The following is a 26,428-nucleotide window of genomic DNA, read 5'->3' on the forward strand; positions in this document are numbered from 1 at the left end:
TCTTCTCCCTCATACACCTTATTCAAGCATCACTGACACTCATTCGCTCTCTCGTCCCTGCACTCACCGGGAACAGGCACTCACACACGCAGTGGAGATCTCCATCTCGCGGTGCTGCTGCTGCTGCAATCCCCGTGCATTCGTGATTGAGTGTATGTGTGCATGTGTGTGTAAAGGAAGGGAGGGAGAAGGTGGGCTGGTGGGTGGATATGGCAAAGGGAGGAAAGAGAAAGAGGAGGAGGAGGAGAAGGAGGAGGAGGAGGAGGAGTGAGGGGTAGTACGCAAGCTGCTGGGGAAAGTCCAGAGTCGCTGAGCTGCATCATCGGCGAAGACCCCCTCAACTTGTCCTCCACAGGCTGGCTCCGTTGACACTGAGCTGTTATATAATCTGAAGGGCTTTGGGAGACAGCGGAGAGGGAGGGGGGGCTGGGAAATAATAATGCATTGTGCTTTTAATTGGATGTCTCCTGCAGTGCTCCCCGATACTTTCATACATCTACAGATTGTTTATAGGAGGAGGTGTAGGGGGCTGAATCCAGCAAAAGGGGAAAGGAGAAGTAGCTCTATAGCTGCACAAATGGGGTAGGGAGGGGGGCAGATGAGGCAAAGAGCCAGCCGGGCAGAAGTGTTAGTGAGAAACTGAGACGAGAGAGAAAATGAAATGAGGAGAGGGTGTAATAGAGACGGTGAGACAGAGAGAGTGTTACACACAGAGAGATGTTCACTGGAGAAATGGGAATATTGATTTTGCAGACATGTTAAATTTCTTAGATTTCTTTAAATTTCTCATAAGCTTATTGCTTATTGATGTATAAAGTCCTGTTATTACAGGGAATGGATATAATAGTATGAGCACCTGTGTACCATTCAAGGTCTGCAAGAAATGCTATGTTTCTGAAGAAGGGGTGGGGGATTACATCAGAATCTCACAAAAATAATCTTAGATCAAGGAAGACGTGCAACAAGTCTCAAAGGGATCTTCGATAACATTTCTAACATCTCTGAAAGATGAAAATAAATGTGCTGATTGTTTTTCTGAATATTGTTCTTAAAGATGTGGTGCAAAGTTCAGGAGTGAAAAGCTGCATCAGTACAGATAAGATACCAAAAGACCCATAATCCTTTTGGCTGGTGAAGAAAGTCAAACATTCGACATACACAGAGACCTAGATATTTTTCTCAGGAGTTGATGGGCAAAAAAAAAAAAAAACCCAAACCTGAAGGAAACAAAAGTTGTCCTATTTGCCAATACTCCACCACAAATATTTTTTGTCAACAGGCTTTATATTCCTTTACATGCATATAGTGTACAGTATGTGTGTCTGTGTATATAAACCTTGAGAGATGAAAAGTTGAAGAAGTAACTTTCAGAGACCTAGTAAATATAGTGAGCTAGTACTATATATTTCCTGGGGAGTCATACTGAGTTTCATTGTTTGGCACTTTGTGTCTGTTCAGACTAAAATCTTGCCAGTGCACCTTTCACGATAACAGTTGATTCAAGAGTAAATAGGATGTGCCACAGAAGGAGGATTATAGTGCTCTGAAACCTTGAGAGGTGTTGCAAAGGAAATGTAATGTTTTCAAGCACAGCTTGTTATGTTTAAGTTTAATTAACTTTTGATTACTTTGGAGTTATAGGTTGAAGTTAGGAAAGAGGTGGCATAAGCGGTCTCTTACCATTATGTAAGCAACCTGAAGCTGAAGAGAAGAAAAGCTTTTTCAAATGAGTTTTTTCTTCCAAAAGGCAGAGGGGGAGCGGTAACCGGTGCAGTGATCTGCTGACTGCTGTCTTATTGATTTAATTGTCTGTTTTCCTCCCAGCTCTGCCGGTTCATGGGTCTATGACGAGCTTCTGACTGCGCCCACTGCATGCATGCCAATCCAACCCGCCAAGAACCACAGCTCCCCCTCAGTCCCAACACCAGCTTAATCTCACTGTGCTTAATGAGTGGAACAACACAGAGTTGACAAGTGGGGAAAATCCCTCCCCCCGCCACCACTTTCCTCAATCCCCTCTCTACTACTCCGTTTATTGACCTGCCAAAGGCTGTGAGGGGAGTGTCCAGATTTATGCAAAAAAGCCCGCCCTGCTTGCTGATGACTGTCAGCTTAACCATTCATTACAGCTGGATCCCTAAGGACAGCTTGAGCCTCTGGGCCACTGTACACGCCGAGACTTTAAAGTTGTCATACGTCACTGAAAATGGGGGAATGTGTATTTTGAATGAATGCATGGGGAAACAGAAAGTAAACATGTACACTGGGGGGGGGGGGGGTCGATGTTGCATAGGAGATTGAAGGAGAATATTGAGGTTCAGACACAAACACAATTCTGTTATTTCCGGTTGATTTTCCAATTTCTACTGAGTTCTCCTAAGTCCCAAAGGTAAAGGAAGTGTGCGCTGTCAAATGCTGCTCTCAGATCCACAGAACATCCCGAGGTGAACAAGAAGTGTTTGCATTAGCATATGAAACAGTCAAAGCTGTAAACATACATTTTTATCTTTCATCTAAATTATTCATGAGTATTTTCCCACTGTATGCATCAAACACATTGGGACCGGAACAAGTAAGATCACTGGATATAGTCCCGAACATGAATAAACAAGGACTTTCCTCATTATGAGAGGTTTATGGCACACACTCATGCACACACACTGCACCTGCTGAAAAACTTTTCTGGGAATGATAATTGTGCTGATCAGGCTCTCACACAACATAACATCAAATAATGTCGCAGCTTTTGGTTGGCGTAGCAATGGAGGCAGCAATGGCAGCCAGTTAGCCAATCACTTTGGCCCACACTGAATATACTATATATCTCAGCAGCTAGGCCTAATGGATGAGTTATCATGAAGGTCCAAGCATCCCCAGAGGATGTATCCCAATGACTTTGACTCTGCGCCACAAGGAAGTTTACATTTTTTGGGGGGAGATATCTCAACAACTATTGGATGGATGATATTTGATACTGCCATCAATGGTCCCCCGAGGATGAATCGTAATGACTTTGATGATCCTCTGACTTTCCCTCCAGTGTCACCATGAGGTCGATATTCACTGCTTTGAGTAAAATGTCTTGACAGCTATTGACAGGAACGCCATGAAATTCGGAGCAGACATTCACATCCCTATCAGAATTAACTGTGTGAACATTTTCAAGATCCCTTAACTTTTCATATAGCGTCAGGTCAGAGTTTGAATTGGGCCCAAAAGTCTGAGCTAACACGGTAACAAAAGTAAACATTAGTCCAGAGTAATCATATTATTTGTGAATTTAAAACACATGCAGTTACACACACACACACACACAAACATCCTCCACCACCCACTCGTAAAAGATGCACACACAGACATTTGCACACGAGAACCGCACGCCTTGTTGAACACAGATGGTAGTTATTCTCGAAACTGCCATAATGTTAAATGATATTGTCCTTGTTAAGGAGATAACAGGTATTAATGCATTGGCTCTTGCTCCATTTTATAGTCTTTTCACCAAACCACCACTCCAGTTTTATCCCAACAAATAGCATTAAAAACATAACACCATTAATCACTATTAGTGTCTCTGGAAAATTGGCTTAACTATCTGTAAAAACTCCCACAGAGAAGCCAACGCTAATGCTGTTGAACTCATTTCCATTATACAACACATGCAGCCATGTAAACACAAAACAAATAGTCAATGTAATATAGAATTGTTACATAACCCATAATTCCCCGTTGGCTGCAGATGATTACAGGGCAACTATTTCTTATGCTGTATAAACACAATGACAATCAGTCAGAATACACTCGTGTTTTGACGTTCAGTCTCAGTGTCACTCTCACTCATGACACCACTCAGTCAGAATATAATCCAATTTGTAATCTAATCCAATACATTGTAATCAAAATTTCTTCTTGTCTCTGACCCTGAGCAGGGAAGAACGACAGGTCTGTCCTTTGTGGATCCCTTTTGTTTGAAGAGTTTTCTGTGTAATTGGTTGTCTGTAAATCTATTTGCATATGCGCTATGTGTGCGGCCCTCCTGAGACCACATTCAAACACAGCTAATCTGGCATTGAGGACTTAGAGCAGCAGCACGCTTTCTATGGGATCGACAAACGACAGGCAGAGAATGAGGAGAGGATCTCTTTATGTTTTGTTTTCTTTAGTCAGGACAATGAGTAAGTTTTATCGTAACAGTTTCCCTTCTGAGAGGACTTGAATGTTTGCACACCTGTACAATTTGATGTGAATATTATATTACCGGCTGTTTACTTTAAGTTCGCTTTGGGAGCTTTCAGGAGAAACACAGCTTCTGTAACACTCGATTCAACCAAGGACAAGTTTGGCTATTGCTACTGTACACAGCAAGCGTTAGCTGTTTAATTACCCATTTAGAAGAAATGTTGTGATTTCACCATCACACTTAATTTCTGTCCAGAGCTAGCTGCAGCGGTGGAAAGCAACCCTTTTGGTTTGCTTATGTTTTTAGATGATTGAGTTGGCGGCTGAAGTAAACCGTCGCTGTTGCTAATGTTGTAACATTTTCGATGTGGAATAGTAAAACCTACAAATAGCTACTTTAGATTTCATTTTCCACTTTTTCCAAGCACGAAGCAGCATTTTAGGTTGCTGGCGGATGTGACAGTTTATTTCTTTTGTGCAAATGGTTTGAATTTTTGGGAGCATAATACCCTGCAGCAATTTCAAGACACTTGCTCCTAATCACAATATTGGCAAAAAAAAGTGAAAAACCAAAGAAATGCTTAGTGTTGCTGCTCACTTTTGGTTTTCAATGACACTGCATAGCAGCCACTTCGGTATTTGCACAGTACGCATATGAAGGTCTCGACATTGCCAAATCATTTTTAAGTCTCCGAAGTAGCACTGACAGCATTGTCCACAGAGCCTAGAGAATAACAGTTATGGTCTTTCCTTTTTTTTTTGCGTGGGGTGGTGGAGGATTTTGTTTGCTCCCAGTCTGTGTCATCACCAACTACAGGCTCTGGTCGACAGAGCAATTCAAAGTGAGAAATGATCTCTTTGCCCCTGTGATGCTGGGTGTGCCATTACTTTTATGCACTACTGCAAACTGGAGGATGTTTGTTTCCATGGCAGCCCATATTGTTGAGACTAATTAGATGTTTTGAGATATGCATTACTTTAATTGTGCTTCTTTATATGGCCCTTTTAAACAGCAGACGTGCACATATAAACAGAACATATTAGGTGGAAGAAACACAAAGATATTCACTGTGTGTGGTGCTGTAAACGGCCGGTGCTTCGAACAATATTTAATGGGGTAGATGAAGAAAATGTTAGTCACACGTGTGTAGTTAGGACTTTGATAAATCTTGGCTACAAAAACTCCAGAGCACCACTCTCAGTCAGCCATCGGTTGTGACTCACCAAATATGGCTTTGAAGTTTTCTCATGCATGAAGATGTCATCTCAACTCATCCAAATTAAATCACTGTTACTCATCAGCTTTTCCATTTTAGCTCATATGCTATCTCAGTGGCAATGAACCCCACTGGCCATTTAGTGAACCAGACATGCAGACAATGCTGTGTGTGCTGCTGGAATATCAGGGGATTAACCCTTGACATAGTGTCTTTGAGCCATGATTTATGATACTCTAATACCAAGAAATGCAACATCCCATGATTCTCTCATAACTATGAGTGTCTTCAACGTTGTAGCTCCCATCAGCATGAGTGAGTATTTAAATAAGATTTAATATGTCACTTAAGACCATGTGGGGCATTTTCTATTCAGTGCTCTGAGCAATTGCATAATATATATAGGTAATATAATATATAGTCTAGCTTCCAGAGACGGAGGTTATAACTTCAAATACACAGTTCTTAAAAAAGGGGGTAATAAAATGTTTCATATCTTTGCCACCCTAAGAATCATCTTATGTTTTTCTTTGAACATTATTTATCTGTAAAATCTCACCCATAGCACAGAAATACTTCTCTTGATGACTTTTTACATTTAATGTTATTTATCACGGACCTGCAGGCTGCTGAACCATACTGCATCAACTGCAACTGTCTGTGAAAGGATTTTGTGACTTTTTTTTTTTGTTTGATGAACCCCTCATGGTCTTGTTACGAAGTGCAATTACTCTTCTGCTACTCACTGACGTGGTGCCAGTTATTTTTGGGGGAGTGAGGATTATACATTTAGAGATGTTAGCTTCTCTTGTGTGTATTGTCATGTTAAAAAAAAAAAAAAAACAGCTAGGGGCCGGCACTACATTTGTTTGGTAGTGATGAAAAATAATACTACACAAATGAATAGAAACACTACATGTATATTGTAATTTGTGAGGAAAAAAGAAAATCAGCCACAGGAATAGTGACAATATTCAGATTGCCATATGGTCTGTTTCAACCAGACACTTAGTATGATGTGTGATGACCTGCAGCCAGCTGGCCATTAAGACATGTGAGCATTAGACACACACACACACACACACACACACACACACACACACACACACACACACACACACACACACACACACACACACACACACACACACACACACACACACACACACACACACACACACACACACACACACACAAACGATAAACACATTCACTTCATTTCACTGTTCATATTATGATATTACATGCAGTCAGTGATTCATAAGCACACACAGACCTGCAAACACACATCACCTAGAACAGAAGACTTTTCCGTTAAGACTGCAGCAGCAGCGGCAGAATAGAAATTCTAATCACGGTGATGCATAAATATATCAGCTGCTGGAGGGTTGAAACCACTTCCCCCATCACCTTTCTTACTCGCTTTCTTTTCTTTCCGCCTTTTTCTTCCCCCTTCTACTTCATTCATCTGCATTCTCCACTTTCTCTGAACACACTGTCCCACACCACATGTAGTGGAACAATAGAGTTTGCTGGAGAAGTTTTCAGATTTGGTCTTGCAGAACCACTGTTCAAGGTGGCCCCATTGAATTGAAGCAGATTGCATTGAGGACTTAATAATGACAGTTCTGAATCACTCCCCAAAAATAATCTGTCTCAATTCATGCACCCTTGAGATGAAGCTGCGGCTCGGTATTAGTGTAGAGAAGCTGTCAGATCTGTCAGGAGCAATAGTGGAAGTGCTTACTCATTACAGGGTTTACACACTGTGCTCTGGAAACCCACTGCTGATCCCGCTACAGACTGGACATATACCACTTATTGAATGTTTCAGTGCAGCATCCCATTGACTTCTTTTTGCGAAAATATGTTCTCTGGAGCTTAGGATCTCTCACTCTATGTGGTATGTTTGTCACGTCGGGCCAGAGGCACACATCACTCAGTCAATCAATCATTCTTTGGCTTCTGTCCTAAAATACACACAGATGTACACATGCCTACCCATTAACATTTGTCTTCCAGCTGCCGTGACTCAGCAAAATCCCTCAGTTATTTCTTTTTTTTTTTTTTTCTAGGTGTGTAGAGAACACGATTTTGATAGAAGGCACAATCCTGATGAAAAGAGATTTGAAATCAAAAGGGAATATTCCTGGCAAAAGGAAATTCAAGGTGCTAGCTGTAGGCTGAGCTAAAGATCTGTCTCTAATTGGATGGCGGTAATTATAGCTGGATGACACAGGTCACAGGCAAATTGGTTGTTCTGGCATGAGAGGCAGGAGGTTTCCACTTACGTAACCATAAAAGCACTATTTTCCCCAGCCTCTCCTCTGCCCCTGTATATAGGAGGTGGTGTATTTACAATTAGGTGTTCTATACACCTAAAAGACATTGTGTGCCATTTACTTTGGATCACACAGGAGAAGGAATACAGTGAACACTGTGCAGAGGTTTTAGGGTTTTCCTTAATGGTGAGAAATCAATTTGGGGAAAAAACACACTAACGTTGTAGTTCAGAGTCTTGCTAAAAGGTGCTTCAGGTAAGCTTTGGTGTAACAGAAATATAAACCTAGGAGATGTGAGCTCCAGTCTGCATACTAATGTTACCCGAGTGTTACAGAGAGGCACTGTCAGTAGTTGAGAGTTATACTTGTGCAATGATGGCTTTTCTACAGAACATTCTGTATCCAAACACGCAGGAGATTGTAGGTTGTAAAATAACAGCATCTGTGATGTCAAACTGATTTAAGTGTCACTCTTTACACTCAAGAAGATGAGGGAGTGGAACATGTGGATGCAGAAGAGGCATAAACACATACTTTGGTGGAAAACTTGCCAAAAAGAAGATCACATTGATTTGTAGATTGCATAATGTGCTGCAGTTTACAAAGCATGCCATGGAAGAAAACTTTTGCAGATGTTTAGTGCAGTGGGTTAACCATAAGAAAGGTTTTTGTGTGATGCCATTGGAGAGTCAAAATGTGGCAGAAAAGTGGATGTTTTCTGATTGATGATTTCTTTCCTTTTTTTAATGTGGTCATTGTCAAAATGATGTGTGATTATGTGCACGCAGATCCAGATAGTCCCCCATCCAATTGGTTTAGCTCTCTTTCAGCAAAGTACCACTTTGGTCATAGGGTGCCCTGCTTGGGTAGAAAAAATTGACAAAGATGGCACTCAGATGATTTAAATATGCAGTTCACCTAATCCATTTTAATAGCGTGCACCTACTCCACCAAGACACTTTTTGTCTACTTGCCATGCAGCTGAACTGATTGCATGTCGCTGAAGGGCAATGAGTGAAGAGGTTTTTTTGAGGAAGGAAGCTGGTGTTGAACTGGTGGCTTGTATGCAGATCAGGTACAGCACAGCAAATGTCAGTGGGTCCTATTAACTGCTCTCTCTTTAACAAAGCTCGTCTACAATGTAGGAAATGGTAATTGATGGTCATTTAGCAGTTATTATATTGTGTTTAATCCAGAAATTCAGTGTCCTCTCAGAGATAGATGTAAAGAAATTAACGAAATGAACGTTTTATGTTTGTGTTAAGAATAGATGAGAGACTTATTCATTTCTTATTATTTGCCATTGTGATGAGACTTAATGGCAAGAAAATATTAAAAGTAAATGAAGGATAGGTTGATGCAAAATGTTCTGTAAAGGGTCTGAGTCTGTAATGGGATGTACAGTAGTGGCATGAATACAGGATACAAAGTTCATTTCTTATGTAGATATGTATGTGCAATTGGTATCGCCCAATGTAATTAAGTTGCACTGTGGTATTTGTATTCTGATTCCAAATATGGTATCAATTAATGCTCTATTTCAGTTGTAGTCAGTTGTTTTAAATGGGCATCTTCCACTTAAATCAATGGGAAAGATGTAGCCTGGCCTTGCACAAAGCTAAAATAAAGTATGTACTAGCCACACCATGTAATAATGCTTGGGCACAGCATAGTTTCAAAGGTGCTAAGGCCACCTAGCAAGCTAAACGTGACAATGCTAATGGTAAGCAGATGTAATGCTTATCATGTTCATCATCTTACTTTAGCGTGGTAGTATGTTAATATTTCTCAGCCTGATGGGAATGAGACTGTATTAAAGGGGACATATTATGGAAATATCTCTTTTTGAAGGCTCATATATTTGGGTGTTTGGCTTGGCTTCCGGTCCCCAAAATGTGAGAACTGACAAAAAGATCTGTAATGTGCAGGTTGCAAGTTGAAATCCACGTGGTTATGAGCTGTTCCCTCAGTTGTCTAGCTTTCGAATTTGCATAATATCATCCCACCGGTAGAAGGGGTGGGGCGGGGCAAGCAGTGGTTTATTATTTGCATTTAAAGGGACAGGCACTGAAACCAGTCATTCTGAACAGGGCTGTTTTGAGAGGATGAAAAGAGAGCTGTGATGTTTGGTCTTTGGGGTGTTTTGACCAAAGCATGTCACAGATATGTCTTTAAGACACTTGGGAACTATTTTAATTTGTGGAAAGGGGGCATAATATGTCTCCTTTAAGTCATCAACCAAAGTGTTGGGCAAATGGATGTTTTGATGTGAAGAGGGTGCAAGATGAAAAGTTGTTATTGAAGTAACTTTGGAGGGACATGATTGTGTGGACAGAATTTCATGGAAATACATTTGATTGCTTTTGAGACATTTCACACAAACCCAAGTGTGTCACCCTGGTGGTGGCACTAGATTAAGTCAGAGTCAAAGAATTATCAAAGTCTCTGGGATACATCCTGTCTGTACAAAATGTTGTGCCAATACATCCAATAAATTTCATGGCGATTCATTGCCAAAATCCTGCAGGAGCAGGTGGGAGTTAACAAACAGGGGAAAAAAAACCCAGTCCTGTTTAGACCTCTATGGCTAAAGTGAATGTGTGAACAGCATCCTGATCAGTATGCAGAGTTCTTCATATATACTTTGTAAACACAGATTGCTTGCTACTCTTCTTTTCAACCATTCAATGATTTTCATTTCAATTGTGTTTTTTTTTTTGAGAGATCTCTTCATTTATTCAGCAGCTGTGGGGACCGGAGCTGCTAGTCCCTCGTTGCTGCATTCAAACGTGCCCTATTAGGCCAGCCTAGAAATACTGCAGCTGCTTTAATTGCCTCTTGCTGTGCTGTCCTGTTTGTAGACTTTCATCTACCTGCAGGCACTCACGTGGAAGTAAATACTGCTGGAATATGTTTTATGGAACGGGATGATAATCGATGTGAGTAGAGGATCATTTTAAAACTAACAACAGTTCTGGAGCTGAAGCACGAATAGCCCTCCTCCTGTCCTTTTAGCCTGTTACTCTATAATAGCCCAGGCTATTCATTCCAGTGGTCTAGACTCACTTCACCATCCCTTAATTATAGACTCTGAGGTATGAAACAGAAAATGACAAATACACTCATGTCATGTATCCACCCAGCAATTGTAATTGACAGGAAATTATACACATTATAAGCACCTAACAGAACATGTAGCCTGTTATATTTGTAGCTTGTTCTCTATGTGTCAAAAGTCCATCATTAAGACGGCCCAGGAGGAAATAAAAAAGGTAGTGGTCAGGTCTCTGCCAAAAATGCTGGACTCCATCAGGCGAGGTATAATGCAGAGGCTATTTTAGCTTTGTAATAGGCTCCCTAGTTGGAAAGAAAGTGTATCTCTCTTTAGCTGGGCATCCACTTACTCCCCTCATGGCAGCATTGATGTAAATGAAAGGCAGCCTTTTCATTTTGTCTGTGTTGAGTAATAGCCCACTGCGCGTGCCCTCCTAATTGTTCCTGTCAGGCTTGTAAATCATGGAAGTCTCCCCTCCCTTCCATCACACAGCCTCTTCTTGCATAATCCTATTAGGCACAATGCTATCAAATAGAAGGGAGCAATATTGCTTACAGGGGCTAGTCTTTTTTTATTGGTAATATCATTCAGTGGCAGTTATGCCAATAACATTTGCAGACAATGTTCTTCTAAATATATTGACTCAAAAATTGAAAAATTCAAGCCTCCATTCTAGTGAGTTCAACATAAATCTTTTTTTTTGCAGGGATGATGATGATATGATTGAGTCTTGGCTCCTAACTTTTGTGTTGGCCTTGAATTGGCAATGGAAACATTACTGTTCAGTCCACAATTTAGCATGACATGGTGTTACATACAGTTTGCTGTGGATGATTCACCCAACTGAAGAAGTTTTTGGGAATGAGAAATTTCACGACGTCCTTGGTCTTGATGAAACACAAGGAAGATAAAATAAGAACTGCAGATAAAAGGGAGCTCCAATTATCATTAAGAAGAACCAAATGTCTCTTTTAGAGTGAGCTGCTATATCTATGAGCTGAGCAAGACATCATCATCATCATCATCATTTGTGTGAAAAGTCATTTGGCTCTTTCCAGTCATCGTCTTTACGAAGGGCTTTCTGCACACTCAGTGATGGTGAGGATGGAGCAGGAATATCACAGATCAATGACTCCTATCTAATTAAAAACTCACTGCTCTGAGGAGATGTAAACAGTTGAACTACACAGGCTTTCATCTATAGGTGGGCTCTGAAAATGTCATGACCCACCACTGGCTCCAAATGTTCGCTGTTGTTGTTGACCTACATCAAGTTTAGTTGATCCAATCCCATCCTGATCAGCAGCCAGGAAATTAAGTTAGGCTGTGGGCTGCCCCAGACAGTTTGTGGCAGGTCAGTTTTTTTTTCCTGTTAAGGGCTCCAAACACTTAAGCTATTAACCTTTTTTTGTTTGAACAACCAGGATGGATTACCCCATCTGCCAGTCTTCTCATCACAGCTTCCCTTTTTCTAATGTGTTTTTTTTTAAGGTGCAGCAAAATTGAGCCTACTTTTTATCGTTATATGCCGCATGGGAGACGGACTCGAAAATCCCCTCAAGCCATCTCCTGGAGTCAGGCATCTGCTTGGACAGCCAAAGAGAGAGCCAAATGACTCCATTTCAAGTCCATTTGAGCCAATTGTGGAGAAAGCTATTGGATGCCTGTGCTCGCAGTGGTCTGGTATTTTAGCTGCTGGGCTAAAAACTCATCTCTACAGGAAAACAAAAACCAGCCAGGGTTTTGTTGCCAATGCAGAGTATATTCATGCTACATTTTAAAAACACAGCTTCTATCTACATTTACCACTGAAATGTTTTAAACATAATTCAATTCATAGACACTGAGTAGTTGCATCAACACTAGAGCTCAGTGTTGTCTCAAGGGCAATCAGACTCCTTTCACATCCTGTCCTTAGAACTACTTATATGATTTTTATGACTTGGATTAACACTAACAGCATTTTTCATAGTCACAAAGACCCCGAGCAAAACACACTTTTGTTAGAAGACAGAGCATAGGCACTTTTAGCTATTAAAAGAAATTACTTTGCCCTGTATAGACGAGCCATATGATTACATCATCTATAATGGCAGTACTGACTAAGATTTGACACATCCTGATGCTCCATGTTTATTTGGCCGGTGATGAGAGTCGCTTGGTTTCCCCCAGACATGATGCCTAGAATTGAGGCCAATCTCGTTTTCATCAGAGCAAAGAACCTTGTTTGTCACACTCTGAGAGTCCTTGGGCTGCTTTTTTGTAAACTCCAAGAGGCTTTCACCAAAGAGAGGCTTCTGTCTGGCCACTCTGCTTCAAAGCCCAGATTTGTGGAGTGCTTCCATGATGGTTGTCCTTCTGGAAGTTTCTCCCATCTTCACACGGGATCTATGGAGCTTAGCCAGAGTGACCGTCACCATCAGGTTCTTGGTCACCACTCATACCAAAGTCCTTCTTCCAAGATTACTCAGCTGGCTGAGTATCCAGCACTAAAAAGAGTCCTGGTGGCTCTACACTTCTTCCATCATGGAGGCCACTGTGCCCTTGGGAGCCTTAATGGCAGGATGACTTTTTTTTCTAACCCTGCCAAGATCTGTTCCTTCACACAACCCCATCTCTGAGCTCTGCGGGGAGCTCCTTCCACTTCTCAGCTTTATTTTTGCTCTGATGTATATTGTCAGTTGGGAGACTTTATATAAACAGGTGCATGTCTTTTCAAATCACATCCACTCAATTGAGTTTCCCACAGGTGGGCTCTAATCAAGGTGTAGAAACATCTCAAACATGATGAAGAGATACGGGAAGCACCTGAACAAAATTTCAAGTCTCGAAATACAGTACTTATGCTAATGTGATACTTCACTCTGTGCTTTTTAAGAAAAAAAAGAAAAAAAAAGTTTTTACTTAGTTTGGTATATTGAATAGATTGGTGAGTGAATAAATGAATTTAAATTACCGTAATATAAGGCTGCAATATAACAAGTTATGAAAAAAAGTGAAGGGACTTTCTGAGTGCACTGAATGAGCTGCAGTTCAGTAAACCAAATGTTTTCTTGAGTTTTCATTATTTAAAATATATTATGCCACCTTGCTGCTTGATTAATGCTATTCTGATAGAAATTTTCTGTTTATGTAAAATTACTTTTGACCTTTTCAAGGTAACTCCCCCGGTCTGTAAAATTTTCAAGGTCTTTATCCAATCTATCACAAATTTTTTTTTTTGTGATCTCTATGATTTGCCCTCCACATAAAACTCAGGGAAGGTTGCAGGGCTGATTGTATTAAACAGCTCCTTGCATATTTCCTTGTACTTTATTCTGACAGACATGAATCATGCATCTGAGACTTTGATCATGCACAGTGGCATAACCATTTCTTTTGAGGCGTTTAATTTCTATTCCATTATCATATACATTATGATGGAAGTAAATTAATGTTTTAGGTGTGGTGAATTTTATTACAATGTCATGTAATTGTCTCTTTAAAGTTTCTCTGAGATGAGTGAGTTGGATTTCGTGAGTCTTGAATGTGCTAATTATTCTTTGATGACAGCAGCTCTGTTCACTTTTCCTGTTTCAACTCCCAGTAGGGTTAAAATGCCATTACATTGGCCAGTGGGTCCTACAAGTCTGATAATGGACTGACTGTTTGTCTGTGGTCTGGTGCCTCTCCTATAAGCAGATGGTGGATACTGGTATGAATGCAACCACTCAAATATGTTTCTTGGCATCAAATGCTAATGTACAATTGATGATTGCCATACTGTTTTGGCTGCTCTCAAGGACAAGGAATCTATAGGGACTTGATAACAAGTGCTATGTGAAAACACTCTCCTAATCATGCATATGTTGGGGAAGCACAAAGAGTATACATGCAACCTGGCATACTGAAAAAGCTATGTATCTATCAGTGCAACAGTGCTTATGAATACTGAATGACACATCATTGTTTTGTGAAAGTGCACTCATGCAATATTAGACACATCATGCTATACAGTACTCATACACTCTTAGAAATAAAAGTGCTAAGTAGAACCATATACGGTTCTTCGGCTTGTTGCTGAGTCGGGTTCTCCTATGAGTGCCCTACTCCTTAGCTAGGGTCAAACTTGTTGGCATAAGATATTAGATTTACCTTGATTCTCTGAAGTTTCTGATCTTCTGTACTTCCATTCATCTTTTACATGAACACACAATGTGTGAACAGTAATCACTGTTGATATGTCACGTCTGTTTTGTAGACAGTGCAATCCATGGGGAAACCAGCTCTTAGCTCCCACATGGCAGCCAACAGGATGGTCAGGTCCCAAGCCCAACACACAAAATCGTACCCTTTCCCCTGGGGGACCAAGGTTCAATTCACAGCATCAACAAGCCCTAATGCTGTAATCTGAAAGTCAGCATTACAACGTGATTTTTGCATCAGTTAACGCTTGAACTCGCAACCTCTGTCATCAAAGACCTTCCTCTATTACTGAACTTAGCAAGTGACAACTTACAGTATGTGCGGCTTCACAACTTGACTAAGCCAATCAACAGGGTACAGCAGCATCCTATGGAAAGACAAAGTATGAGGAGGAGAAAAAATACAGTAGAATTGTGTGTACCATAATTATTTAATACAACACCTCAGTAGGCATTAACTTTGTGTTGGACCCCAGGAAGAATAGCCAATGCTGCTGCAGGTGCTAATGGGGATCCTAATAAAGAAAAGAAAAGAAAAGAAAAGAAAAGTTTAGTGTTGTATAGCTCACTTGGTAGAGCAGATGCGTCAAAAACAGACATTATAGTCCTCCCTACAGTGACCCAGGGTTCAATTCCACCTGGCAGCACTTTGCTGCTTGTCATTATCTCAGAACTGAGTAGTGTAACAGCTCCCTCTATTTAAAGTTTTTGAGTGGGGGTTTGAATCCCTCTCACAGCTAATCTTTGCCTGGGTCAACAAGATTTGCTGATGAAGAGCTTGCTTTCTTATAAGTAATGGTTGCAAAAATAAATCGGGAACATTTCAGTTGACTGAACATTATTAGCAAGTATAATCAGAAGGTGCATGTAAGATAATAGTATGGTGGACCTAATGTCTCACCATAATCAGCTGGATAGCTCAGTGGATAATGCCATTGACTTTGGACTGAGAGGCAGGGGTTGGAGTCCCACTATGTTACTGTTTGATCAACAGGATCTGTAGAAGAAGAGCTTGCTCTTCTTAAAACGAATAGATATGAAAAGTATTTGTATTTGTAGCTGTAATCACAAGGAATTGCATCTTTATAAGTAAGTGTTATCAGGAAGTATGTTCCTGGTGGCACAGGATCTCAGGGTTTCCCCCAGTGTATTATAAACCTGGCGGCCCGCCAGGCCTTACTTGACCCCCCGCCAGGCTAAACATCGTTTATTAATATTTTTAATCAGTTTTTATACTCAATAAACACGTGATCAGGTGTCTTTTTCATCACCTGACAACGTTACAACTTCGTCGCACATAACGAGACACGTCACGGACATCATGCTCATCAGACAATAGACCGCATCAGACCGCTGCTTCACCAGCTGACCGAGAGGAACGCACCGAGTCCACGTTAACGTGAGCGGAGCCGCGGCTCCAGAGGCTCAGTCAGCTGCTGTAGCAGCTGTTAGCTGGTAGCTGCTAGCTGGTAGCTGTTAGCACGTCGTCCCCTGCAGCGTCAGAGCTCCGGACTCCTGTGAGCCGCGGGGCTTTCACCTGATGATGGGGGAAAAAATGATCCATTGTTTCATTTTTCAGCTCGTAAAGTTCGCGATCACACACGTGAGTGTCACGTTTCCATGACGACTGACCGGAAAAAGAGCGTGGTACGTCATGTGCACGTGACTCCAGATGTAAAAAAATCTCGGAGCAAAATAAATTAAAAAAAACAAACCATGGATGATGGATCTATAATACATCCATGGAAATAAGGCTAGACTTTAACAATGGAGACACCAGGCAGTTGTTTTTTAGTTTTTAATGCAAACAGTTGATGTTATTTATTTAAATATTTTTTTAAATAATTATTAGGCCTACTTTTTTGTGGTTGATTGAACAGCATTTCAAGAGTGCCTTTCTGTAAGACTCTGCTATAGCTGGTGTTTAAGTTACATAAAGTCTTAAAATAACAGATGTTTATGATAATATTTTCAAATTTCTAGTCAACTTTTAACATGGATCTTAAGGCCTTATGGAATCACACCTGCTAAATGCTACTGCTCCATTAATGAATCTGTTCCCTACAGGGCCCTGCCATCGGTCAGGGTCAGGCAGGCCCCTGTCACAAAAAAACACGCTTGAGCACCGGTGGCCCGCCGATGGGCCGCTGGTGCCACCCTACCACTGGGCTTAACAAGTTTTCTGGGGGAAACCCTGGGATCTTATACACATACTTTCAAAAATCTCAGAAGAACTCTTTCTTTCAAAAAAGGGTCTCTGGATCAAAATGGTTCTTACTGGAACCCTTAAAGGTAGGGTTGGAGATTCTGGAAAAACGGTTCAGGCCACATTTTGAAAATTCACAAGTCAAAAGTCCCAACCCCTTTCCTCAGACTTCTCTCTGAAGCCACGCCAGCCAGCAGTAAATCTCCAGAGAGCTGCAGGTAACTTCATCAGATCGCTTTCTCCCCGATCATCTCCAGAGACAGGCTGTTTAAAAAACAAACAAACCAAAAAAAAACAGGAGACTGCTGCCTCTCAGATGGCCCCGCAGCCGCTGGTGACGACTCTCTGACCAATCAGTGCTCTGCAGTGTTTACATGTCACATTTTATTACCTCTTCACCCGTTTTGGAACCTCGGCCAAGCAGGTACTAAAAAAATAGTACTGGGTACCAGATTACAGGTACTTTTACGTAATGGAAACGCAAAAAGGTCGTGTCGAGTCGAGCCGGTACCACGTAGTGGAAACGTGGCATTCGTATTACCAAGAACCCTTTAAAAACCCTTTCCTTAGGGAAAGAGTTTTTAAAGCGTTCTGATAACACTAAGGGTTCCAGTAAGAATCATTCTGATCCAGAGAACTTGGATCTTGGTAACACTAATGCTGTAGTAAGGGTTTTCAGAAGCAAATAGTTCCAGGTAGAACCTCAGCCCTTCTAGAAGAACCCTTTTAGAACCCTTATTTCTAAGAGTGTACAGCAATAAAACCAAAGGGATTTTTGTCTGACTTAATTTGCCTTTTGCTGATGACTTTTTCCTTCTGTCTACAACTATAGATTAATTAAACAGTGTGTGAAAGCTCCCTTAGTCTGATTCTGTTACTCTGTAATGAAGTGAACTGCATGGATAGCACAGGGTTAATTGTGTTTGTGCCTATCAAATTGTTCAGCACATTGTTGAAGCCACTAATGAAATTCAAGTCTATTATTCTTCATTGCATTCTCTTTTCAGTTCCTTTTTTTTTGCAATTATAGTGTAAAATATGCACTGAGTTTGATAGAAGTTAACATTATCATGAACACACACACACACACGCATGCACGCACGCACACACATTACTGTTCAAGATGTGTGAAAGCTATAATTGTGCATTTTGTGGTTAAATATAATTTAATCATTTAATTATCTCCATAAATCAGATTGTTTTCTGTGACATTTTAATCAGGTAACTGACTGGAGCTGTTGCAATCTCGTGTGGAGTAGGACCTATACATTCATGGTACATCCCCTACCGTGGTTTTTCACTTTGAGGGTACCTCTTCACATCACTGTGTGTGTTTGCACATTTTCTCCACTCTCAATGCACCCTATTGTAAAATAAATAATGGTGTAAACATGGCTGGATTCAAATGGTCAGTTTCCTCCCAGCAGACTCAATGTCACACTGTCCTGTTTTATTGAGACACAGCAGAGCAGTGTTCAAATAAAGAGGGTTTATTTTCGGGGTCTGACATCCCCTGATTAAGACTTGGAACGCAACCCAGAAGAGGTACATTTCTTAACCTCAATGCTCATTGAACATTTACATCCCTCACTACCATCAGCGTTTCACGCTGTCAGATGGAGACACTGGTAAATTAGCATAATTTCTAGCCGACTTTCTAGATTGGTTAATTTCTTTCCACCTTCTGAATTTCTGTAATTGATTGTGTGGAGTATCTGTGTCCTGGGTTCCCGGTCAACCTGGATAAAAGGTTAACCCCCCGCTAATTATCATTGTTTAATTCATCATTAATGTTAACAGTATCATCTTTGCTCTTCCTAACATGCCACTGTCCATATTACAGCCTGAGCACAGATGTAATTGAGCAGAATAACTGGAAACATCTGTGTGTGGTTTCGGGCCTGTTGAGCCTGACACAGTTCACAATTTATAGCTACAATCATGTATGTGTTCATGTGCTCAATCCACAGCATCGATGATCGAGCATTTATCCCGCCATTATTGATAAACGGTAAAAACGGCACGAGACAGCTATATAGCAGGGGTGAAGTCAGACGTCTCTGTTTGAGGATTTACTCGGTAATCTACAAAGTGAGAAGTATCTGAGTGTAGCAGAGGGCTGTGGGTGAACGCCGGCTGTGGGTGAAGAGTGAGGGGTGGCTCCTGCAGGCAGCCGGCACAGCTGCAGGTTATCAGGTTGATTAGCAGCCTGATAAATAGCAGTGTGATAAATAGGCTTCTCTTGGCTGCTGCTGCTGCAGGCACATGCACGCACAACCACTGGCAAGAAGGACAAAAATGAAGCTGAGCTCTGCATTTCATGTTGTTTAGATTGTGCTTACATGAAGCAACTGGCTGTTTTGTGTCTGCAACAGCAGTAGTAACAGTGTGGACCAGCCCCTCAAAAAATGGCACACAGGCTCACACAATGTAGATTCCCACATTATTAGCAGTGGACTGTCACTGAACCACTATTTCTAGTGTTTTTTGTTTTTTAGAAGTATAAAGAAATGCATTTCTTGCATGCACTGTAAATGCAAAACAGCTTATGGTATCTTGTGTGTGAGTGGTGCCATAGATCAGTCAATAGTTTTAGAAGGGTGTATTCAGACCTGGCCTCGTTTGGAGCAGTTGTTCCGAAACAGGGAGCATTTAACCTCAAAGATCGGTTCGTTTGGACATGTGAACACAGCAATCGAGCTTGGATGCGAGATAGAATAAGCGGACCGAGAGCGCCAAGGAAGGACGGTCTTGACTCGCTTCCGTTAGAGCCCTAGAGCGGTTCGTTTCGTGGTGAACCAGCCATGCTGCTGATGTTCCATGGCTTTTGTTTTTCCTGGGTAAACTCCTCCTCCTTCCGGGTAAGATTTCTGACCAATGAGAGAACAGTTGGTTTGCGCATGGCATTTGTTTACAACTTTGGACCGCTTGGGGGGCTGTTTGGTTCAAAGGGGTTGAGCAGGTGCCTCATACAGAGGCTACCGTCCTCGTTGCAGCCGGCCCTGGTTCAAATCCCCTAGTGTGCCCTTTGCTGCATGTCATTCCTCCTCTCTCTGCTTCCCCATTTCCTGTCTGTCTCTACTATCCTGTCAATTCAAGGCAAACCTCCCCCACAAAAAACGAAAAAACTTTGGACTGCTTAGGACTGTTACCTTGTGAACGTAAACGACCCAAAAGAAAAATGCAACAGCCCGTGAATCAGAACAAAGCAAATTAGCCACATGTCTGAATACATCCTGTACTTAAATCTGTGGTTACTGTTAGAAGACCACTGACTCATAGTGTACTTCTTCTGCAGGATACTGGCTGATTAATCACCTACCAGCCTTTTCCTACTCAATATCATTATTATATCGGCCTTTTAAAATCCACTATCGGCCAACCTCTACTGTAGATCTATAAAGTCCCTAAACATATTAGACTAGACATCCTCTGGGATCTCAGCATGCAATCCTTTGGGGAATAGTGTTTGCATATTGAATATCCAGTATATTTCTCTTCTATTACAGTTTCATCAATGTTATCACCTCTGTCAGGTGGGGCTACCCTGTCATTGCCCTAGAACTGAAATGATTAGATGTCGAAAAATCATCAAAGGGTACTGCTACTGGGTAATCTCCACTATTTCTCCTTATAGAGCTTTTGTGTTCACTTGCTCTGTTTTAATGAACTGGATGTTTTTTTCCAGCATGGGCTAACCCACAGGGACGTTCGATCACTTAGATTACACGGAACATGTGGTGACATCTTTGATAAAGTACTCTTTTCCATTATAAGGATGAGTGAAATAATTACCTTTGATCGTATTATTGCATTGAGCACATAACTCTGCATTTAGAACATCCATTTGGAGGTTTTAACAGGGTCTGTGTACTTCTTTCCCCCTGATATTGTGTAAGCAATAAGCATGCACCAGGATATCTCTGAGATTACACCCTCTTGGATAAACTATTAATGGTGGTTCTTTTAAATCCGTGGATATTACTGGATCTGATGCTGATGATAATGATGCACCAATGTTGTTTGATGATGGAGCCCAGTCGGTGTGAGTCATTTAGGGATGGAGGTTGTGTTAAATATAAAGGGGTTGTGTCTTTTTCTGCAGGGGATTATTTTGTAACAAAGATGATTCCTTTACGGCCATATGGTATGGCTCTCTACAGTTAGATAACCCCACACTACTGTAGAAACCATGTTTCACATCTACAGATTTTGTAAATAAAATCCTATGTGGTCTGACAATTTTGTCTGAGTCTGGAGAATTACTTTGTGTTAGACCTCATTTTAGGGCTGTGGGGTGACAAGTGGTAAGCAGCAGTCTTCTCTGTGTAGCAAAGTGTATGATAACTTCGTCAAAAATCTACTTTTATCAGAAGAATATTTTGATATCCTTCAACCAGGTATTCTCTGAAGTTTTATCTTTGAATTTAGAAGTTGTCAAGGGGGATCTGCAGTGGAGCTGTTACATATTCTGAAAATAATCATATAGAGATGGTGCTGTGATGTACTGAGCTGTAGCCCTGTCTTGTTCTTCTTTTTAGGTGGTTGCATTGCCTTTGTTTCAAGTAAGAGATGGATGGAGCTTAGATATAGGCTAGACTCAGGAGGCTATAGAGTCAATCTGCAGTACTCTCTTCCTTTTACCCCGGCCTGCTGACTGACGTTGCCTTTTGTTTGTATTCCATGTTACGCATGCTACATCACACATTCACTATATATACTGTAGCCTATACACATACTGACCTGCTGACGGGCACACCCTATTGCATTTTTGTCATTAACTTAATTTAATCATGTTAGATTATTTACAGAAATGTGGTCTCACACTTTGTACTGTTTGGCCAGGTTGTAAGAAAGTCTATTAGCCCTACACAAGACTAATATGGCTAATGTAAGTGTTGCACTCGATTAGCGCTATAGATAAAGTGTATGGGATGTGTCTTAGTGGCCATTAGTGTAGTAGGTAAGTACAGAAGTGACTAATGAAGTACTATTGTTTTATTTAAACTGCAAAACTCTTCAAACCACTCGATCCTTCAAAAAATATACGTGATCTGAAGTAGATACTGCACCACTGGTGCTTAATGTTAATAAACGGAACAATTTGTTGGCGCATTTGGACTTTGGACTCTTTCTTTTGGACAGTTTTATTGGGCATTATACAACAGTTAGTTCCGACCGGTCCCAACCGAGCAATTTGATTGGACAACGAGACATTCCATAGTGCTGATATACAGTATAACAGCACTGGGACTTTTCACAGACATAATCACTCCGCTGTTCAGCTGGACAGGAGCTAAGTCAGAGCCAGACTCCCCATACAGGAGCTGCCCCATCTCTCTGCTGCTGCTGCTGCTGCTGCTACTACAGTTATAAACGGACCTGAACATTAAAACCTGGACCTGACCTGGTCCGTCTAATTGGCGATAAATCTCTACTAAACCCGGCTGGGGAAAAAATCGCCGCGGGGGCAACTACGTTTTGACGGTGATGTGTTTTGATATTAGCATTAGCTGTTGTTAGCCACGTAGCTCAGCTGCTTAGCTTCAACTGTGTTTATATTGATTACACAGCAGATAAACAAATGTAATACGGTATCGATAACGTCTTCACGCTGGTCCTGTTGCTCCGGTGCTGATCAGACACGGGCTCAGAACCAGAACCAGCACTGGAAGCAGCTCAGTGGAGAAGCTTGTAGCTCGTAGCAAGCTAGTATGAAATGTTTATGTGTTGCCTGGCAACAGCCTTGTCTCCCTTCCAGTTGCAGAACTATTTCTGTTGGCGGAGCTAAATAAATGATTAAATAAACAAACAAATCATAATCTCTTGTAGTTTATTACTGTTCTAAAAATGCTGCTCGTAGCACTGTTGTATAAAAGCAATATCACACTCGAGGTCGTGCTGTTGTACTGTATATCAGCACGGTGTGATTATCTGCGGCACTCGGCCTGCGGCCTCGTGCCTACGACCGAATCACAGCCGTGCTGATATACAGTACAACAGCACTCCCTCTCGTGTGATATTGCTTAATTACAGTGATGGTGCCCTTGACCTTTGTCAACAGGCCTCTGGAGTTCTTGAGAGAGCAGGACAGGACCATTTGAGAAAGGTGTTTAGACATTTTGTGTCTGTCCTTGTGAAATATGGATTTGATATATTCAGAATTCACTAAGCTAGAACCTCCAATCCCTAAAACTTACATGAACCTGACCATGAACCAGTTGATCAGACACTTGAGCTGCATTATTTGAGTCTTTGGCTGTTAGATGCAGGCGATACAAGCTCAGGCCTTTGTTCACCCTGCACTGCTTATACACGCTGCCCTATACTGATGCAAGCTGTGGGAAATTCTGCAGAAACCTTGACATTTGGTTGGAAACTTGACTATAGACAACCAGTGAATAAAAAGGTCTAGTGGTCGAAATGAAAGAATATCTCTTTCTGGTATTTTGCCATTTCAAGGTGTCACTTTTCTTTTTTAAAGCCATTTTTGAAGAAAAGAAGTCTGGGTTCATTTAATACAGATTCTAAAGTGGCTAGTTTAAAAAAAAAAAAAATCACACTCTGGCAGCTCATTGTCTCTGCTTCTGTCGTGCAGGTTGGTGGTTTTTAAACTTCACAGCTGGCTTGAAGCCAAAGTTGCACTCTCAATATCAAGTATGACATTGAATTAATAACACTAAATAAAGGTTATCTCACCGAAGGGACAACTCCTGTACTTCAGCTGTGGATTGGTAGGTGTTAGCAACGTGAATTAATTGAGACATGTGACCTTTGAGGTCTTTGAGGTTGTACTGTTTTTCATTGGGAGCATTTTTGCTTACACACTGTTGCTGTAATGCTAAATTTGGCTCATATTGGAGTTTTTAGGTTAGACTCCACAGAAATAGTCTTCACAGGGGTGAGATGTGTCTACCTGTAGAGCACTGAATGATGGAAACATGATGTCAAGAGTTAATACATGGAAAGACTGAAGGAACATCATCTACTTTTCTGTTGTTTCTTCCATATTCCCTGTCACATGGAGGCTCATAAACATTCTCATGTAAGATTAACACCTCACTCAAAATGCTTCAGAAACTGAGGCAGCTTAGAGTGTTACACTTCGGAAGTACCAATGTTTTACACACTCTGTTGGCATAACAATAAGATCTGCCCCTTTATCTTTGCAGTTCAAGGCTGGCTTTTCTGTCAAATGCAGACAGGCAGTAAATTGAACACTCAAAGTACTGTACAGAGGTAAGGAGAAAGAAGACAGTGGGATGTGGAAGTATGGAAATGGGAAGTTTATTTTACTCTTCCATTCAGGTGCATTTGCATTGCCTTCATTGATTGCAGGTGTGTGCACTGTATTTCAACATACAACTCTGGCCGGGCAAGTCAGACAGGTGGAAGTTAAATGTCTTCAGTGTCAGAGAGCTGCATGGCCTCACTGGAGCATTTTTCTTTTCCACTTGGTAGTTACATTGCATCAGGCTCATCTTTTCCTGTGTTATTCAGGGAATACTTAAGCAGGAAAATAACAAACAAACAAAAATAAAAAAAAATATGATTGTGTATTCCATTATTGTGATGCACTCATAAAAGAAGCAAAAACCAATCGATGTAGCAAATCAGAATTTCAGAGTCCATGATCTATTACATTTTCCTTTTTGCATAGCTGTGTGGCATGGAGATTGCGTTTTGATTTAAAAACAACCCTCCTACGAGATGGTAGAAAGGTCTAGACATTTTTTAATCTTCATTTTTGAGTTTCCTTCTGATGAGTCCTATGCATTAGCTTTCATAGGGGAGGGAAAAGGGAAGTAACTGTAAAAAAAAGTGAGACAGATGTTGGCCTGAATTTAAAAATGTGTGTTTACCGTTGCACTTCGCTGCAGTTTGGTATCTCTTAGGACTTGAGCACTTTTATCATCCAAAGCAATTGCAGACATTTTATTTTCACAGGCAGGATAAGGGAACAAGGCAAGTGTCTTATGGTTTTTTATGGCGAGGGTCTTTGCAGTTGCCGAATCGTTCACACTACACCACTCGGCAATTTCACACTGCACAACCTTGTGCTTGTGATAATCTGTGTTTTGAAATGTCCAATAGAATATTTGCTCCCCCTTCACCAGCTTTACCCCCAACTCCGGGCTCCACTGGCAGCTTGAGTTTTGAACATACATTGCAAAACAAACATGCATTTCATTGATTCATGATCATAGTTGATGCGGCACAACTTCAGTTGATGCTGACTACAGTACATCTTTGTTTTTGTGTCTCTGCAGCTCCATGGCAACATCTTGCTAGAGAGTCTTAATGGTTCTCCTTTAATTGCCTCAAGATCTAAATGGCCTGACGACCCATTTTTAATATTTCAAAAGTGCCCATTTCTGTTTTCTGTCCAAGCGAATGCGTTGCTCAGTTCTTTTGTGAGTATTTTCTACTGGTGATGTTGCAGCTTTAGATATCTAGTCAGAGAGATCAATTGCACAACAGTCTGATCCCTCTCTTAAGCCAAACACGCTCTCTCTGAGTCCAACAAAAGCAGAGCTTACCAGAAAGCAACACTGTAGCTCCTCTTCTTGGCTGCAATACGCCAAACGGTTCAGTCAGTCATATGTAACACATACACATATACACACAAACACAGGCTGCAGGAGGTAAAGCGGGTCATTCACTAACCGGAAGGTCACTAGTTCGATTCCCGGCTCCTCCAGTCCCTTAGTGTCTTTGGGCAAGACACTGCACCCACACTTGCCCTTCGATGTGTCATCGGGGGTGTGAATGTGTGTGAACAGTGCTGTATGAAAGTGTGTGTGAAAGGGTGAATGCGACAAACAGTGTAAAACACTTTGAGTGAGTGGTCCGAGAGACTAGAGTCCATTTACCATTTACCAAACACCCACACTCAAACGTCGCACTAAAAATGGTTGGATGATCAGAAAGAGACTCTTTCTTCATTTGTCCTGTTAATATACAAAGTACAAACTGCAAGAAGAGCATAAATAATCAAGGTACAGAGTGCCCTAAAACTCAGATTACTTTACACAAAGAAACAAAGATTTGTTCAAGGCAGATACTCCTGTCAATCTGAGTGATAAGAATCCAAATCAAAACCATATTTACTGTAGCCACATTAGAGAGGTGGCACTACAGAAGGCCATAGGTCGGTCAGTCCACCACCTTGGCAAACAGAAATATCTAAAAAAGAAAAAAAATTGGCACAGATACTCATGGTACCCAAAAGTGAAATCCTACTCACTTTGGCAATCCGCTGAGTTTTTCTCTACCGCCAACAGCAGGTCAAAGGTATCACTTAT

The 26,428-nt window shown here is 41.2% G+C and overlaps 1 protein-coding gene across 1 annotated transcript in view; it reads left to right on the forward strand.

Moving 5' to 3' along the window:
* smndc1 (survival motor neuron domain containing 1) overlaps positions 1 to 26,428 on the forward strand; it is a 286,609-nt gene that overhangs the window by 5,306 nt on the left and 254,875 nt on the right. The gene's annotated exons all lie outside the window — the stretch shown is intronic.

This window comes from Trachurus trachurus (genome assembly GCF_905171665.1).
Source record: "Trachurus trachurus genome assembly, chromosome: 15".
Classification (NCBI taxonomy): Eukaryota; Metazoa; Chordata; class Actinopteri; order Carangiformes; family Carangidae; genus Trachurus; species Trachurus trachurus.